At 43.5% G+C, this 19,036-nt stretch overlaps 1 long non-coding RNA gene across 2 annotated transcripts in view; it reads left to right on the plus strand.

Moving 5' to 3' along the window:
• The first annotated feature begins 918 nt into the window (after positions 1-918).
• Positions 919-19,036, plus strand: part of LOC135108366 (uncharacterized) — an 85,711-nt gene continuing 67,593 nt past the window's right edge. For both annotated transcript variants that reach the window (XR_010272223.1, XR_010272222.1), the window contains exons 1-2: positions 919-1,075; positions 18,558-18,802. This is a non-coding gene — a long non-coding RNA (uncharacterized LOC135108366). The remainder of the gene's footprint in view (positions 1,076-18,557; positions 18,803-19,036) is intronic.

The following is a 19,036-nucleotide window of genomic DNA, read 5'->3' on the forward strand; positions in this document are numbered from 1 at the left end:
TTGATATAGAAATGGTTCACACATTAATGAGCCGGACATTTTTTATGACCCCCATAGTGTTCGGTAGTCGCAACATTTCATATTGTTGTGAGAGATACATAGATTCATCAAACATTGACGGTATTTTTTAGAAAGTTAGAGTACTCTTAGAGGTGTGGACGTGAGTGTGCAGTAACGAGCAGGACAGGTCAGCATTGTTGACATTGCAGAGGGCAAGGCGAGTCTTGTTTCCGAGGCTGCAAGTCTAAGGTGACTCTCCCGCGTGGAAGCAGTAGGCGCTAATAGGAAGAGTATGCTATAAATTTCGACTATTTAATCCCGCGGCAGACGAATGATGGTTATCACGTCAGCCAGGTGGAGAGGCTCTCGTCTTGCTGAGTTGCCGCTTAGTGTATTTCTCACACCAGTACCTGTTGGTCTACGGTCCATATTGTTTGGCGTAGCATTGCCTGGACGAAAATATGATAGTTGGATGTTTAATAAACTATTTAAAAAATCATGTGTTCTTGTAAAAAGCTGAAATTATCGCCGAGACGGAGCAAGCAGTGGAGGGATGTGGGGCTCAGTGTTCGCGCCACGTGAAGCACAAGAAATACTTACCTGGTATGTCGTGCATTAGAGTGAATGACTGACAATTGTGCTCTGATTTGCAAATAGAAGGAACGTGAGAGATCGATCGTTGTCTGTGGCTGCTTTACTCAGTAACTAATTAGTATTCTGACATTGACATATTGACACCATTGCGAGTCGAGATACAACGGTAATATCTTCAAATTTGTTGATAAGACTTAAGGAACAATTCATAGTACCCGAAAAGGAACACTGAATTCAGTAGTGGTAAGCGACCCTGCATACTGGCAACTGCCGCACGAGATGGTGCGTATCGGCAACCAAGGCAATCCTGACGGCGATCACCACGGACTCACGACTCGTCAGTGTTCGTGTGGAGTGGAATGAGGGAGGAGTGCGTGCTCTCGCCCGTATTGCTCATGGTGATTTTATTGTGCAAATAAGGAGTAACGAGGTGTATTGTGTGATCCGAAGACAATTTACTTGACATAGAAACGTCTGCCAGGTAAGTGCGTTAAGAAATATATCTTAGACGTTAATATTAACGAAACAAGGAACTTGTGTTCATCCCACGCTTGCCGTTTCTGTTTGTTTACCATCAAGTGGTTGATACAAACTCCCGTCACGTCTCCTTCACCACAGTCAGGCACACACCACCGCTACCTTACACACTCCCGTGATATTAGGCAGCGCCATAAGTGTACCGTTTATTGTGCTCATCATATTCATAAAGAAGATGCAACTAGTGTAAAATTTCCCCAGTTGGAATCTGACGTGTCAAAATGACCCCAAGGCGAAGTGGCCGGCGCACCCCAGACAAGCCTGGTGCTCACAAGTTAATTACCACTCTGGACGCCTGTCTGAAAATCACGCATTTGCTTTGTCCCCGTCCCCTCACACACACACACACACACACACACATATATATATATATATATATATATATATATATATATATATATATATATATATATATATATATATATATATATATATATATATATATATATCATTGGCTCCGTAACCCATTCGCGACCCAGACGAGAGTCGCGAGGGTGTTCCCGAGGGCCGCTGGACAATCAGAAATTGTAAGCAAATCATAAATAAGTGCGACATATCAGTGACTGGTAATTAACACTATATATATATATATATATATATATATATATATATATATATATATATATATATATATATATATATATATATATATATATATATATATATATTAAACTTCGCTTAATGACTCAATATGATGTTCTAATTAATTTTGATATTCTACAAACTGTCATATTTGTTGACCTGTTTGAAGAAGGCATTCAGTGATGTGTCACGCCAGCCATCCTGAAGGTGGTATCGTGTGGTATTCAAAGCCTATTCATAAGCATACACTTCCTTCCTGACTGCGCTCCCTACCCCTCACTCTCCATCAGGGGACTTCATTGTAGCCTTCTATCCACACCTCGGGGGCGTGGTCGTGTCTTGGTCTAGTAAGTAAAGATGAGTCTCTCAAGATTTGTTGCAGCAAATATTCAGTTTTCGTAATAGAGGACCCATTTGTTACAATAATGCATGGTCATGTTTTGACGAGTGACGTTGGCACCCGCTACATTTTCATCTCATTAGTGTTGATATCACGCTGGGCATCATCCACACTATCGTTGGTTTGTCATGTAAATATACATTGTGGGTAGATTAACGCATTTTCATCCCATTATTAATTTAAAGTTTTCATCATATAGTAGGAAGTGTGTGTGGCTGGCAATGTGCACTTGATTTTGCAGGCGTAAAGCATTCAGTCACATTTGGTGCTGTGCTCATTGCCAACAAGACTGATACAAAAAGTGATTTATGATGCTGCTTAGTAACACCAATAGCCAGTCAGTCAAGACCACCTAATGATAACAGCATGTAAAAGCCCCTCATGTCTTCTTCCTTCTTGCTCAGGGTAAGGGACTTGAGCTCTACGTACATATAATTTTGTTATTCAACAAGTACAGCGCGATGTGCATTGTTGGTTTTGTGTATCGAAGAAACTTTTGATGAGAAGAATGATGATGATAACAACGACAATGGTGATGATGATAATTATAATGATTATAACAATGATAATAATGATAATGACAATCGTAATATTAGTAATCAGTGTAAAGTGTATATGTAGGGAATCTGGGATTCATAAGACCTCAGGGTATCGTGGTGGGGAGCACAGAATTGATGGTTCCATTGCTGTGCTCAGTGAAAACCGGCAAAACATCGCAAATACAAATGACCTGAATTCAAAGCCGCATCGAGAGTTTACTGAACGTAAACAAACAAACGTAAACAAACAAACATAGAAGTGTCACAGTATTACTTGTAGGTACATTGAACTTTGGTATTCTGGAGTGTGTGTGTGTGTGTGTGTGTGTGTGTGTGTGTGTGTGTGTGTGTGTGTGCGCGCGCGCGTGTGTGCGTGCTTGCGTGCGCGCGCACGCGCGTGCGTGAGCTGCTCTCTCTGTGTGTGTGTGCGCACAACGGGAACGAGAATTACCATAATAACAAATATTATTTCACTGTGGTCGTGTTGGTTGCAGACTTGGTAAAGAAATACAATGTATGCTCTGCTCTGGGATGCTCATGATAAGAAGGGAGAAAAAAATAGGAAAAAGAAAACAATTTGCGTGTTAGAGCCAGCAGGCAGGGAGACAGCTGATTTGCATATGGGATAAGGGGATAAATAATGCATTTCGTACAGTGTTGCTAACGGGATAAAAAGTTTGACCTAAGAATATACATATTAATAGAAATACCTCACCTGTGCTCGTGTTATTAGTGACCATTAGTTGAAGCAATAATAGTGTTGATGAGTGAAGTATATACGAGTAGTTGCCTTGCCTTCATTATGTATAGACCACATGGCTTGTCCTAAATAGCTATATTCACTAATCCATGACGAAGAATAAGATGAAGAAGGGCTGGGCGAACCGGCACGCTGTCTGCCTTACTGAGAAGGAAATCGCTGGGTGCAGGTGATGGGGTGACGGTGTGTGGTGGTTACTGTATATAGCTTATATAATTGGGTTTCTCAGTGTTTCTCTCTCTCTCTCTCTCTCTCTCTCTCTCTCTCTCTCTCTCTCTCTCTCTCTCTCTCTCTCTCTCTCTCTCTCTCTCTCTCTCTCTCAAGCTTCCACCAACGCACCGTATACCTTGACTCCTCTTGACATCTATTTTCCAGCTTCCCCCTTCTCTCCCTTCCCGCTCTGCCCTCCTTCCACTACTGTTTATTTCTGCCCTTCTGGCCTGGTGTTCCCTTGCTTTTCCCCACCTGTACCTTCCCCTCCAGCTCCCTTCATTATCTGGTCCCCTGGTGGTGGTGGTGGTGGTGGTGGTCCCCTGACTCCCCTGCTACCCCTGCCTATCATCCTTCAGGGGCCGGTGATGCTAATGACAGTGACCGCAGTGAACAGCATCGACCTGTTGGAATTAGTCTCGTAAAACAGTCTCAGTGTGATTGTTACGTGTTTGTAGAAGGTCCATGAAAAAAAATAGAGAAAAAGAAAAGGGAATGGTGTATTAGGTGTCGTTTTTTTTTTTTTTTTTTTTTTTACCCGCTGTCGGCACAAAGGCACTAGGGAGATGTTTCTCTCTCTCTCTCTCTCTCTCTCTCTCTCTCTCTCTCTCTCTCTCTCTCTCTCTCTCTCTCTCTCTCTCTCTCTCTCTCTCTACCGTGGAGTGTTCGTCGGGTTGTGAGCATTGACGTGACTCCTTCGTTAATAGCTTTTCGTGTTATTTCTATATATTCACATATTTATAGCACCAAACCTTATTGGATAAGAAATTCAATTTTTTTTTTTTTTAGATTACTTGCAGATATTTGTCGGGTCGAATATTTAAATTTAGTAGCTTTTTTATGTTCATTCCTATATAATCTCATTTGCAACAGTGTGCCTTAATGAATATAGTATGAAATTTAGTGTCTAATCAAACGAGGCTTTATGCTGCTGTTTTACCGATATTTTCCCCACAGGAATAATCACGGGTTTTATAATGATTGGGAAATGCGCTGGGAGATGCATCACTGGTCACAGTCATCTTTAAATATCACTACTCGTCACGAAGAAGCTGACAGTTTAAAGTAAGGTTAATTGAAATTTAAATAGACTGGCGTTATCTTATCTTTGGAGGGAGTGAACAGTGGCTCCAGGCAGCGCTACAGGTGGATCCATGTGGTGCCACAGATGGGGTGGCTGGGTGGAAGAGACTCTGTGGGCATAGGCGGAGGTTAAACTGACCAATTACATGCTCGTTGTCCACGGCTCGTTTTCTAATGTTTCTGCCATGTTTTATATTACCTTCACGATTACAGCGTGTTTTTACATCTTTAAGAATATTTATGACGGTAATATTAATGACAATTAAATCCTATGGAAGGAGATAGTTACATGTTACAGTTGTATATTAACGAATAAATAGTTCAGTGAATGCATTGCCGACTTTTACTATATATGTCATGAGTATATTTGTGTGTGTATGTACATATATTTGTCTGTAACTTTACGGTATTTTGATTTACATGTTAGTATATTATGAAAGACCAGCGATGCAGTCATTTACCTACAAATTTATTTAATGATTCTGTCCCTTACGGTGCATTTGAATTTTGTGTTGTGGTGCTCAGCAAACATAAGGAAGGGATGTGGATTCGTTAGCCCACGATAGTAGTTTAAATCGTGAAAGTGAACAAGGTGCACACCACTCTGCTGCCACTGGACGGACGACTTTCGCTCGCTTCCTGCCACGCACCCACCAAACCACCACGCCCCTTCGTTGACATTCGTGCAGGCGCTCCATATAAGTCGCGGAGCTGAATTATCTCCTTATGGCCAAGATTCCGTCACCATGTTAAAAGTCGCCCTATGCCAGCCACCACTCGCTACAGTTATAGCTGTTGGACCATTGGCAACTTTTCTTAACGACTCGGAGAAATGCCCTCCTGTCTTGTTAGGACTTTTGTAATGGAGTGAAAAGCAGAGTCAACGGGAAAAGGATATTGGGGCTATGAAGGTATGGTGTTTCGTAAAGACAGTTACTTACTTCGTCTCCTAGTACTGTTTCGAAATTTAAATAAAGTAGATGTAAAAAGAGCACCCACTCCCCCAGAACAAATGTGAAGCAGCACTCACAACTTGGTAACGAGAGTAGAAGCCCCACTCAAGTGTCCCTTAACCTGTGAAGTAGCACCAGGTAGACATGCAGAAACATCCACTGCCTTTAAACCGACTTGAAACAGCTCTTCGTATCCTGAAACTGATTTGCAAGAGGACTCATTACTCGGAAAGACTCGAAACGGTAAACTCATTGCCTTTAAACTGTCTTTGAAACGGCACTCCTTACCCCGAACGAGCTGAAGCATCACTTACTGCCTCGGAACGCTCCTCCCAACTCACTGAGAGCAGCACTTTGTAGTCCCCACCGCCATAACACTCCAGAATAGTTTATGGTGTATGCATTTGTTATTATTACATTTTGTTTTTATTTCCACGTGCATTGTGACTGAAAGGACAAATTTAACCACGAGTCCGTGTCTCGTGTCAGGCCATCCCGAGCGAGGGTGTCTTATTAACAGTGGGCGTGGTGGCATGAGGGAGAAGGACGGGCTCGATTCAGTTTGGCGTTGACATGGTGTGTATAGCTGCCCTTCACTCCCCCTCCCTTCCCCCGCACAGCTGACACTCACGCGCTGGGTTACTCGTGCGTGTTGTTGCACCCACTGGTCGGGATTCAGATGCATGGAGGGGGCGCGGAACAGGTCAGCTGTGGGTGTCTTTTGTAGATCACACACACACACACACACACACACACACACGAAACCCTGTGCTCTTACGTGGTCGTTTTTTTTTTTTTTTTTTTTTTTTTTTTTTGATGGCAGCGCTGCTTCGATTCAAGGTGAGATTAGGTAGATTAGCTCAAGAGTTTAGTACGGATACAAAACTGCTACTGGGAATAAGTGTGAAGTAAGTCTGTTTAGCTACTTAACAACCTCGCCCGCCTAAGTGAGGAGTAAGTGAGAGGTAATAGTGGGGAGAGTTCGTGCCGCCGACAGCTGCAGCCAGGAGGGAGGGAGAAAAGAGAAAGAGAGTGAGGTAGGGAGGGAACGAGGGAACGGTTTCTAGGCGCTCCGTTGGGTTGGGTGGGCGGGTGGGTAGGGTATCATACGGTCAGGTCCTGTGTGGTGTGGTTGGGTGACTGGGGTGGCTGCATGGAGGGACAACGGACCGGTGTTATCTTATGGTTCATAGTGCAGTGGTCTGGCTGGTCTGCCGGGCGTGGCGTGGATAGACTGGTAACACAAGGGATGTGTGAGAGCTTCACATGGGTAGGTATTCTTTGAGTGGTAGTGACTGGGAAAGGATGAGAAGTACATCATATATAAAGATCCGTTAAGGAAACTGGGAAATTAACCTAATAACACTGAAAAGAAAAGCATCCCTAAACTTTTAATTTGGTACGAAGAAGGAGCATTGTGTAGTGTATGTACGGAGACGAACGCTGCTGTACCCGAACCGTGACGCGTATTTTTGATATTACCATGCAGGATCTACCCGAGCCAAGGTCCCAGCCGTGTGTGGGTGTGGCAGAGGAGCAGGTGGCGAGGAAGAGGATTCAAGTAATACGCCTGGGCGGGTGCATTCATCTGTCAGTACAGCCGCATCTAGCCACGTGCTTGGCCGCCTTGGGAATCGGTGGGGGAGGGAGAGGGGAACGGAGTTGGACCAAAGTGGGAGTGGTATTTAATGGAATGCGTCGTGAGTAGGGTCAAGTGGTGCTCAGTAGTGCTGTCCGTCACTAGGAGCTTGGGAACTACATGGGCAGAAGAGTGCGGGGGAAATGTCCGGTATTTGACTGATTCCGCGAGTTTGCCAGCGCCTTGAAATGCGTACTTAAGGCATTCTTGTGTTTGAAGGTCTGCGAGGTTGCTTTGTGTCGTCTGCTTCTCGAATTTTTACGGTAGTATTGCTTTGTGTGTTGCGTGCTCCTTGCATATCTTAGGTGCAAGTATGCTGGGCTTTGGTGTCTTTTTTATTCTTATTCGTAAGGAACTGCACAATTAATATGCAGATTCCTCTTTGTTTCCTTTTTTGGTTCTTTATTTCTTCTCAAGGATCTTTTTTTTTTTCCCCATTGAATTCTCCTTTAGATACACAATTAAGATTCAGTTTCCCTCATTTTTCCTTTTAATTCTTTTCCTTTAATGAGTGATATATTTTTTCTTTTAATTCCCTGCAAGACTTGATATTCAAATTCTCCTTAATTTTTTATCCCTTATTTCTACCCTGTAATGATTATTATTTTTTTTTTTTCATTCTTCTCTGTAAGGCGCACCATTAATATTCAGATTCCTTAGTTTTTTTTTTTTACTCTTTAATTCTTCTCTATTAAACACAAAATTTATAAGTTTTCCACGCTGGTCTCTAATCAGTGTAGCTGCCTGCAGTGGCCGCGCTGTCTTGTAACGACTACTACGATATTCCCTTGCTTTGCCACTAACTGAACCACTCTTCGGTCTATATATACTTCATTAAGATTTTTTTTATTCCTCTCACTAACATTCTGACTCATTTCTTTGAAGTCTTCAGTTATTTATGCGTTAATGCCTTCGCTTTCATGACTTGGAATGACTTTCACACCATAAATCTGCAGTTTCTCTTACTCATTCCGGCCAGGCTTTGCAATTTTTTTTATTACATATATTAAATGCATGTAAGTCGTCTTGCGTTTTGAATGAGGACGGGCGTGAAAGTAGGCTGTAACTCATGCTCTTTAATTGGCCTCAGCAGCTTGTCCTGGGGGTGTATGGAGCTCATCATCATATCATCACCACTACCATCACCACCACGCTTACTCATTGTGTCCAGGCAGTGCACCCAGGCACACCCATTCCTTTGTCACACCACGTGGTTCACACCCTAGCTTAGTAACACTCCCGCGTCCTGGCCACACCTGTTCCGTCCCATCCTCACCTCAAAACAAGATGGAAGTAGCTTGAAGGAATCCTCACGCGGTGTATTCTTTGTATATCAGACTGTATTCTCGCTTTATTCACTTTAGTCACATGAGTTTATTGTTCTTACAGTGTGAGATGGTGGTCAGGTAGTCAAAGTACAGGAGCAGAGGACGCAAGGCTCCACGTTACAAGTATTATTAAAACCTGACTAATCGCTTACTAATCTTACTTCGCCTGTGTCCGCTTTCACGATCATTCATCACATGCAGGCTCAAGATGATCGGATGGGGAGTTGATAGCGTTGGCTGGTAACTATTGTGTGTGTTGGCAGTTTAAGCTGTGATTGCTTCACTGACGCTAAGAACAACACACGGCCCTGCAGGATCTGGGGGACCTTGGCTCGCGTGCATCGACCCGGAACGAAGTCATTGGGTAATCGTGGGGCGAACATTGTAACGTGTTTTCGCCTACGCTGCCACTCTCTCTCTCTCTCTCTCTCTCTCTCTCTCTCTCTCTCTCTCTCTCTCTCTCTCTCTCTCTCTCTCTCTCTCTCTCTCTCTCTCTCTCTCTCTCTCTCTCTCTCTCTCTCTCTCTCTCTCTCTCTCATTTGTTAAGTACATCTTATACTTTGCATATTTATCACATGATACTTTACAGGAGATAAGCTCAAATTTCTATGTTATATAAGGCAAGGATAACTTTTTAAGTGAATTGTTCTCATGTTTTGTAGGGAACATTTCCCTTTTAAGTGAATTACTTTCGAAAACTATGTTATTCAGGCATTTAGCGTGTGTGGAAAATATTTGTTACTTTGAGCTTTTTATTATTAAATGAATGCATAAAAACACATTGGTTTAATCATTGCATATAGATGTGACTACCTGAATAGAAAAACAGATGCGCTTAATTTGTCGATATTCCTTTAATTACTTAGTCCCGTAAGGTCAGAAAGCTTGTGTTTGTCTCCCAAGGAATGTGTCACGCTCGGTATTATCGACTGCCTTCATTCATGCGGTGTGCCTCAAGGGTGGAATTAGTGCTCCAGCCCGGCCACCGACCACAGCGGTCTGGAATGTCAGGGGGTCTGTTTGTTCAGTCATTATCTTCCCTACCTTCACCTTAGCGCCCTGCTGAGGGATTACACTGCCTGTGGAGAGAGAGAGAGAGAGAGAGAGAGAGAGAGAGAGAGAGAGAGAGAGAGAGAGAGAGAGAGAGAGAGAGAGAGAGAGATTCATCCCCCTTCCGGCCAGCTCATTTCCATGTGGTGCCACCCTGTTCTTGAGTGTTTGGCAAGGGATAGAAATACTCCTTAATTATGAAGCATAAGTTAATTTGTTGGTTTGAAGAGCCGCTGAAAGCATATATTAATTTGAGAGCAAAATAATATATACGTGTATTCCGCATTAATTTTGACATGACCATCCTACCCCACCCCTCGGAAAAAAAAAGTATTCTCATAATAAGACATTAATTAGATGCAACGAACTTTATAAATCTTTGCATGCGTGCTTAATTAATTAGGTTAATTTGCGCTGAGTGTGCAGCGCGTGCAGACAGCATTCCGTGGCGCTACCTGCATCGGCGGCTCCTGTGATGCCCCGGTACCTGGCGGGCTTGTGAGGAGGCGAGGCAGTGCTACGAGAGTGACAGCTCTCCATGCCTAATGTGTCGGCTAGGGGCAGGAGGGGACGTCACGTTACCGAAGGCTAATAGGCAACAATTGTAAGAGTTATTGAATCATTCGTTTAGAAACGGGAGGCGAACTCTCGTCCACGCGAACACGTGGCTGATAATATCGCGCCTCGCTCGTCTGAAGCAAGGAAAGGCCCGCATTAGAATTCATTGCACTCGGTAAAAGTGGTAATACTTTTGATGAACTTTGAAGTAATGGCATGAAGCACGGCGCGCCATTAAAGAAGCCTTGACACAGCTAGCTCAGCGTGCAGGACCCTCAGTGTGTTGTTTGCCTACTTAATGATATCCTGTTGTGTGTGGTGTGGATAGCATTGCTGCTGCTGCTGCTGCTGCTTGTTTTTTTGCCATTATTATAATATTAGCATTACCACAAAAATTAATATGTTGGTAAGATTCGCGGGATTTTTTTTAGATAACGCGTCATTCGCAGAAATATAAATGATATAAGATGGTGAGATTTTTTTTTTCTGCCCAGTTAAATGTTGGCTGCAAAAGCAGCGGAGACACAAGAGGTGCATTCAGTGGCTGTAACCTTGGTGTGCCCTGAGTGTCATGCATGAAGCCACACAGCCCTGTCACACACACACACACACACACACACACACACACACACACACACACACACACACACACACACACACACACACACAGACACAGCGGTTGTTAATGTGAAAATATCGAAGAATTGTAGTACTGAATGTTTTGTTTGTATACGAACGTATTTGGTGAAGTCAAGGAAAAGGAAGCGTTCATATTCCTCCTGTCTGTCTGTCTGTCTGTCTGTCTATACTGAGTAGATGTACTTTTAATTTCGATGTTTGGGTGATGTTCACTGGCATTCATTTCACAAGTTTATCACGAAACCATAGAATAAAGGTGATCGTTTCCTGCACTCCACCATCAATACATCTCTTAGTGTTCTTCTCAAATCTGTGCGTCCTGTGCGCGGAATGTTCTGTTGTAAAAGTCGACCTCAAGTTGCTTGGAAGATAAAAAGTTTAACTAACCTGAGTCAGTGAAGTGAGGGTGTGCGTGGATCCGTGGTGATTGTTTTTTTGCTTCATGGGTTTGTGTTTGCGTGTGCACTTCATAAAACTGTAGTTCCGTACGGGCGTGCCACCTGTCGTCTTTCTAAGCAGTGGGTTTCACCTTTAGTTTGTACCCTGCAACGGAAAAGGGAGCGCCGTGAGCGGAGACAAGAAGCGTCAACGACTCAACACGTGTATCCTGCTGCGTGGGCACGTCGGCATTCTTTTTGCAGTACGTGCAAAAAAAAAAGAACTAAGTCACTGTAGGTAAGCAAAGCAAAAAGATATAAATTAAAGTGCGTATTTTTATTACCAACACTGTTTTCATGAGCGAATTTAAATCAGGCCTAATGTGTAAGAGGCAGAGGGTGAGTCCTGCGGTGCGGGCCGGGAAGGATATTAGGTTTTAAAAATCCCCAAGAAATGCAAGATCCTCTAATGCGACTCTTGTCCTAAAGAGAAGTGTGACCTTCAAATGACCTCCGCCCCAGACCGAGCGTCAGGCTGCGGTTAGGGAAGGGAACCATTAGTTGTGAATGTAACGGTGTTTTCGTGACACAAATGCTTGTGTATAATGCGGTATTGTTAGCCTGAGGTCCCTGCAGCTCACGTCCTCAAGTGCACTGTATCGCCAGAACCTCTTGCGCTCCTCACCTGAGAGAAACACTGCCAAACACACACACACACACACACACACACACACACACACACACACACACACACACACACACACACACACACACACACACACACACACACACACACACACACACACAAATGCATTGATGAAACCAGAACAGGATCATCGAATGCTCTTGATCAGGAATTCTGCTTCATGTACTTACACTTTCTCCTCCCTCTCTCCGTCTCTCAGTGCTTGCTGACGAGGAAGAAAAAGATGTCGGGGATAATGATCAAATATTTCGTAGTACAGTAACTTTCCATTACTCATCTGAACTGTTGGGGGACCGGAAGGATTAAAGATGGTGTCCTATTTACAAAATTCTCTAGAGGGTATTGCGCTTCACCCACTCGATACGGATTTTGACAAAAGACAGATGGGATTCAGAAGTAGTAAGGGAGCCCATGGATACGATATATTCTAAGTATTATTTCTCCCTTGATCATTCTCATTAGCCAGTGCATGTACGCTCGGTTTCTTTATTTCCTCGGATGCGGTTGTTGTGGGATCTAGTTAAATGATAAAAATTTGCTCTGAGTTATAGCAGTAGTGCATATAGACGCGACATACCTTTAGGATCCAGTGGGTAAGGTGGAGGGCAGCATGGAGCTTTGTGTAGCTGACCAGTGGTGCGTTGGAAGCAGGCGTGCACTGTCTTCCTCACCTGAGTATGATTTATCTTCACCGGATGACCATTATTCCTTTAAAAACTGCATTTGTAACTTATTGGAGTATTCCGCAGCACGCGTCCAGGATGTCGGCACACCCACACACCTGGATCGTTTCATTAAAGACCGTGAGAAATGCTGCACAGTTTTCAATATGCTACTAAGTTGTGTATTCTTTTTTATTATTCCTTTCCACTTTTCATCATCACAAAAGAAGAAAAGTTGCAGTCACGTAGGCTTATTCTTACAGTTGATAGGATGACGCATATCTTGCTGCTCGCTCCGACAGGATGTTTGTGGAGTATCTCAAAGCGAGAGCAATGCAGCTACTTCCCGTCTACCACCGCCCTGCCCTTCACTTCACAAGTCAGCCTCCCAAAAGGAAACTTATCGTCTACTCATGTGCTGGCCGACAGTAACGTGAGATTTAAAAAAAAAAAAAAGTGAGAATGTGATTTTCTTACTTCTGTGTTTGTCGAGCGCTAACGAGGCTAATTACAGGAAGCCTCAGATCAGGCGGCAGCGTGGGCCAGTTTTCAGCAGTATTTTGATGAAAAGAGTTTCTGGCTGCCAAAGGACTGTGCAGCTTTATCTCGGCTGAGAAACTGAGTATTTCTGGCGTGCACTCAGGATGCGACGGAAAGGTGGATAGTGGAGGTGTGGGCGTGTGTGTGTGTGTGTGTGTGTGTGTAGGTGTGTGATGGGGGTGAGTGTAATATTAGGAAACAAAGGTCGGGGTTACGTTGGGATAAGTTTCACAGCAAATGTCATGGTGGTATTTCTCCATAATACTTCAGTATGACCATTGAAACTCGAACGCAGCTTCTGTAGTCAGCGTTCCCAAGCTTGTGTAGTCAGCATTGATGGTAGGGAGCAGAGACTGATTTGTGTAATTAGTGACGTCAGTAAAAAAATCGGTAAAGAGAAACTTCAGTGCCATTGCCATCTTCCTCGAGTTTCTTACCTCGACAAATATTGGTCTTAGAGTAGATATCTTCTTTGAGTGTTGTTTTTTATTTACTTTATTTATTTATTTATTTATTTATTTATTTTTTTATGTAGGAGGGACACCAGCCAAGGGCAACAAAAATGCCGTGTTAAGGCGCCCTGACTTGAACAGAGATCCTGAGTTGTGTTGGTGTGGAGAGTGGGATTGCCTCAGCGCGGCCACCAGGCGGCTAGAGGCGTCCACAGCGGTTCATACCTTGTAATGAATTATTTTGTTGGAGCGTTTGAACCCTTTCATTTCAACTAAGCCATGGAAGATCAGGAAAGAGAGAAAAATTTTAAAGGGTTAGACGGCGAGTTGGTGGAAATGTAACAGGCTGTGGCAGGAGCTGTCCCGCGCTGGGAGTCAAGGGACAGGGCGAGGCCGAGGCAGATTTATGTGTTCTGCTGGGCTGCGATTCCAGCGCTTACCGGAAAGACGGCGAAAAAGCGAAGAAAATCCCTGGTTTTGTGCAAGAGTTTTATTTAAAATGTTTTTCCTCCATACTAAGACGCCGTCCTAGATTAATTGTAAAAAATTGGCTCTAGTGTTTTTTAATGGCGAGTGAAATCATGTGTAAGTTAACTGGTTGTAATGATGTGATTGTCCCTTTATGTCCGGAAAGGAACTACACTCGCCGGCTTGCTAAAGGAACTAAGTTTGATAGTCCGTGCAGTGAAAAAAGTTGTTATGGCAGAAGAATTAACGGTTCGAACACGTGCAAGAGTCAAACGCTGCTGCGTTGTGTCACTTATGTTGTAAAAAGTGTTGTTGCATTTGTCAAAGAGTTTGGTTCAATGGCAAGCTCTGGGCACTGTCGGTTGCAGGGCGTTCACTGATGGCTGTAGTGCTGTATTTCACTCTGCATGTGTTTGCTTTAAACTCTTTTATCATGATATAAAATATAACATATTGTAGTGTTTTGTAATTAAAACTTATTGTATATCAACGTTTTCGAAATGCGATTATAAATACCTGACCGCAGCCTTACAGTCTGTCACGAAAGAGCCCAGAGAGATGCCAAACAAACAGACATCTGTCTGTTGACGAATTTATTATATAATAATTGGTTACATAATATTGATAATATAATAATTACAATGTTATGAGAACATTCCAAGAATAAAGATATAATGATTCAGTGCCATGCGTCAGTAGTTGAACGTGGCGCCTGATGACGTCATCAAGCACGAGTTGTGTGCCTTTCACATTTAAAAAAAATTTTTTTTATCTAATGAGCGAAATCCTTTTATATTTCAATAATATTCATTTTCAATCACGTTATTTTGCACTTTTCTGAATAATCACATTATATTTGTTAATATTCATTAGTGATATGATTAACTTTGTTCTTCACAGAATCTGAACGAAAGGATAAATTCCTCGTCAACAATTTTCGGTAGAGTCCAGGAGATAAATCTTAATGTGAGCTTTACCAACGTGCACAAATTATATATTTTAATCTGTATTTAATAATCAAGTAAAATGTTAACACTAGTTTCTCTTTTAAAAAAAAATCGTTCATGGTGAAGGGGTGTCCTTGAGTAACAGCACTTCCTATAGCCTTTTGTACGTACGTACCTTCCTCCTCCGTGCACACGCCATTCCAATCTACCCAAGTGAGCGCAGGAAGGCTTCCTTGCGCTTTCCACCACAGCGAGACTACCAAAAAAGATTGCACGTCCTTCATATTTATACAATGGCCTGACTATTCCGGCCGTATTAGACTTGACTGGTTCCCTCTGTGAGCAACACCATCAAATTGTAGTGTACAGGTAATCGTACATATAAAAATATAATTATTGACCTCATCACTCGTGCTCAGTCCACTTCCCTCCCCGGCTCATCGCAGCATCAAGTGGGGTCGGCCTTGCCTCTGTCAACGCCCAGGCCACTCCGGTCCTCCCATTCACCCCCTCCACCTATTCGCCGACGTTCGCCAAATTGATTTCAGTGTACTCCAACGCTCCCGAATTGCACACTGACCGTCCCGAGCGACAGTATCTTTTCTCATTCTGAAATTGGATTCAGAGTCAGCTTTTGCATTAAGGTGAGGGCCATTCTGCAAGTCTGTTCCCTTCTCCGTGTGAGTGTGGCGCCTTAGGGGTGGAGAGGGACTGATTCTTGGTTAGCGGGTCACGTCCTTACATAGACACCACTACCATCGTTAGGAGTCGAAAAGATGGCGCGAAGTGGACTTCTAATTAGTGTTTCTACTCTTCTTATCATTAAAAAGAGTTAGTTAAAACTTTTCTGTCACTAATCGTGAAAAGAAGTATTTTTTAGTTTCCTTTGATGTATTCCTTCCATCAAGTTTGGACGTGATTTTAAAAATCTTAAGTATGCTGGGCTCATCATAAAAACTTAATGAATGATCTTGGTTCGAAAGATTACATGGTTATATATGTTTATCCATAGCGTCAAATAATATATTTTACTGGTACAAATTTATATAAGAGTAGACATTACTACTGATACAGAAACTGATACAACTACCATTACTACATCATCATCATCACCATCACCATCATCATCATCATCACCATCACCATCACCTACGGCTGCGGCTGTTGCTGCTGCTGCTTGTAACGGTTTCTATGTAACTATTACATCACTTACAGCGTCGTAATAACGTATCCATTCTTCATGGATAAAATTGGGAAATTGTGCAAATTTATGGAGACGGAAGTATTCGTAGATCTGTGAAGCTGCAGTCGTGACCGCAGTGTGTGGTAGGCTGGATGGATGGATGGATGGATAGCTGGCTGGCTGGCTGGATGGATGGATGGATGGATGGATAGCTGGCTGGCTGGCTGGATGGATGGATGGATGGATGGATAGCTGGCTGGCTGGCTGGATGGATGGATGGATGGATGGATGGATGGATGGATGGATGAATGGATAGCTGGCTGGCTGGCTGGTTGGATGGATGAATGGATAGCTGGCTGGCTGGCTGGTTGGATGGATGAATGGATAGCTGGCTGGCTGGCTGGTTGGATGGATGAATGGATAGCTGGCTGGCTGGATGGATGGATGGATGAATGGATAGCTGGCTGGCTGGCTGGATGGATGGATGGATGGATGGATGGATGGATGGATGGATAGCTGGCTGGCTGGCTGGCTGGATGGATGGATGGATAGCTGGGTCGCTGGCTGGCTGGCTCGGTAAATTACACACTACTTGCCATCCTTCAGACTCAGCTTCAGCACACCCGCTAGACTGAGGTCAGTTTGTTTGGTGACACTTTCGTCGTTAGTCCTCACGAATCTTGACAGAGCGGCTGCCGGAAGTGGAAGATCATTGCCTCAGTGAAAAGAATAGAAAAAAAGTGTATAGACTTTTCTTCATTATAAAAAATGAAGATTAATTCCAAGAAACCAGTCTGCAACATCGAAAGGAGCAAGCTTGGTGTCGGAGGGAAAGTAAACCCTGCAATGTCCGAGAAAATTAGCTGTACGAAGCTGAGGAGGAAATAAAGCCAAAGCCCAAGTAAATTCCATTTCGTAAAACACACAACATTTGCCTTGCAAAGTGAATTGCCTCGAAGACTTTTCACCAGCTGAGGCGAGTGTTCCAGCTGATAGCCAAGCTTCGTCTCCTGCTCTTATCGCTCCCCACACAGCGCCGGTGGGCGTGGCGGGACTAAGGTGTGCACTGGGAAACGGAAATAATTGGCTTTAAAATTAATTACTGGGAGTTAGAAATACATTTATATTAATTGCAAGTTGTTAAGTGGTGTGAAAATAAAACAAAACAAACCCTGTAGTTCGCCTGTTGTTTAAATGCCATCGGAATCGAAAGCCTTTGGAATTTTGGTCAGAATTGCCAGTTTTGTCACAAGGAAAGTGAGGGAGGGTTCGGGGCGGGGCGGGGCGGGGAAGGGAAGGCGTCGTCCAGCTCTGGAAATATATATGCGGAATATTAATGATTAACCCGTCCGTCCTCACTGGCCCCCCGCGAAGCTGCGTCCACTGCCAGCCCTTCAGATTCTCCCGTGTGTGTGTGTGTGTGTGTGTGTGTGTGTGTGTGTGTGTGTGTGTGTGTGTGTGTTAGGGTCGTGCTCATATGCAGGAGCGTGTGCGGTTATTGGTTTTGCTAGTATGGGGATGTGTTTTTCATTTATTTTTATTTGTATTCGCTTTTGTGTAAAATTTTTCTATGCCAGGAATATATACGTAGGTACTACACTGTACGGCTATTTCTCCCTTTCCTTGAAATATTGTTTCCTCAGAGATGTAAGAGTACGGTAAGAGTACGGTTTAATTAAGTAATTTTATGTATATATGTAATTATAAGATGACGTTCTTATGGCAGCTTGTTTGTACGTATTGACCAGATAGCACTGTGCAGTAAAAGCCAATATTCTCTCTCTCTCTCTCTCTCTCTCTCTCTCTCTCTCTCTCTCTCTCTCTCTCTCTCTCTCTCTCTCTCTCTCTCTCTCTCTCTCTCTCTCTCTCTCTCTCTCTCTCTCTCAAGGAAAATAGCAAAGGGGGTGTGATTGCGCTTGGTTTATTAGGATGGAATTCATATCATCATCATCATCATCATCATCATCATCATCATCCCATGCGAAAGAGCCGGTGTCTAATATTTTTTATTTTTTTTTAATTCACGTTTTCTCATACGCCTAACTGTCTCCATTAAATTAAAAAGCCTGTGGGTACAATGGCCCCCTGGTGGCGGCGCGTCATGCTGGCGGGACACCTGCACACCAATGTAACTTATTACCGGCGGCTGAAATGGCGTTTTTGAGTTGCCGCAAACAGAAGTGCACACACACACACACACTCTCTCTCTCTCTCTCTCTCTCTCTCTCTCTCTCTCTCTCTCTCTCTCTCTCTCTCTCTCTCTCTCTCTCTCTCTCTCTCTCTCTCTCTCTCTCTCTCTCTCTCTCTCTCTCTCTCTCGTTAATTAACGTATTGCATTCTCATTTTCCAGAAAGACGTGGGCGAGGGGCGGCCGTGGAGTGTGTTAGTGGGCGGCGGGAAGTGTTGGTGCGGGTGTGGGTGTGCCGCCCGGACCCGCCGGCACCGCGACAGGTGCGAGTTAGAGTGAGTTTTCAGTGGAAGTTATACAGTGTTAGTATGTAAACAGACTCAGAGTGGTGTCGCGCTGCCGCCTAGGAACTGTACCTTCGCTGCCGCTCCGGTCTGGATACCTTCAGCTGATGAACCCAAACAAAGGTAAGGACGTGTTTTCTTTTCCTTCCTTCATGTTGTTGCTCCTTCTTTTCGTTCGGTCCGTGATGTAGTGGAACCGGTCCGTTGTGTTTATACCTGTGGAACGCCGAACTTAGTATTGAACAAGGTACATGTATTTTTATAACGTAGTCAACTTGTGTGAAAGTACTGAGTGATTTCTTATTGAGTTTATAATTTTTTTTTTTTTTTTTTTTCTATTTTTAGTTATCTTTACGT

The sequence above is a fragment of the Scylla paramamosain genome, chromosome 2 (genome assembly GCF_035594125.1).
Source record: "Scylla paramamosain isolate STU-SP2022 chromosome 2, ASM3559412v1, whole genome shotgun sequence".
In the NCBI taxonomy this organism is placed as follows: Eukaryota; Metazoa; Arthropoda; class Malacostraca; order Decapoda; family Portunidae; genus Scylla; species Scylla paramamosain.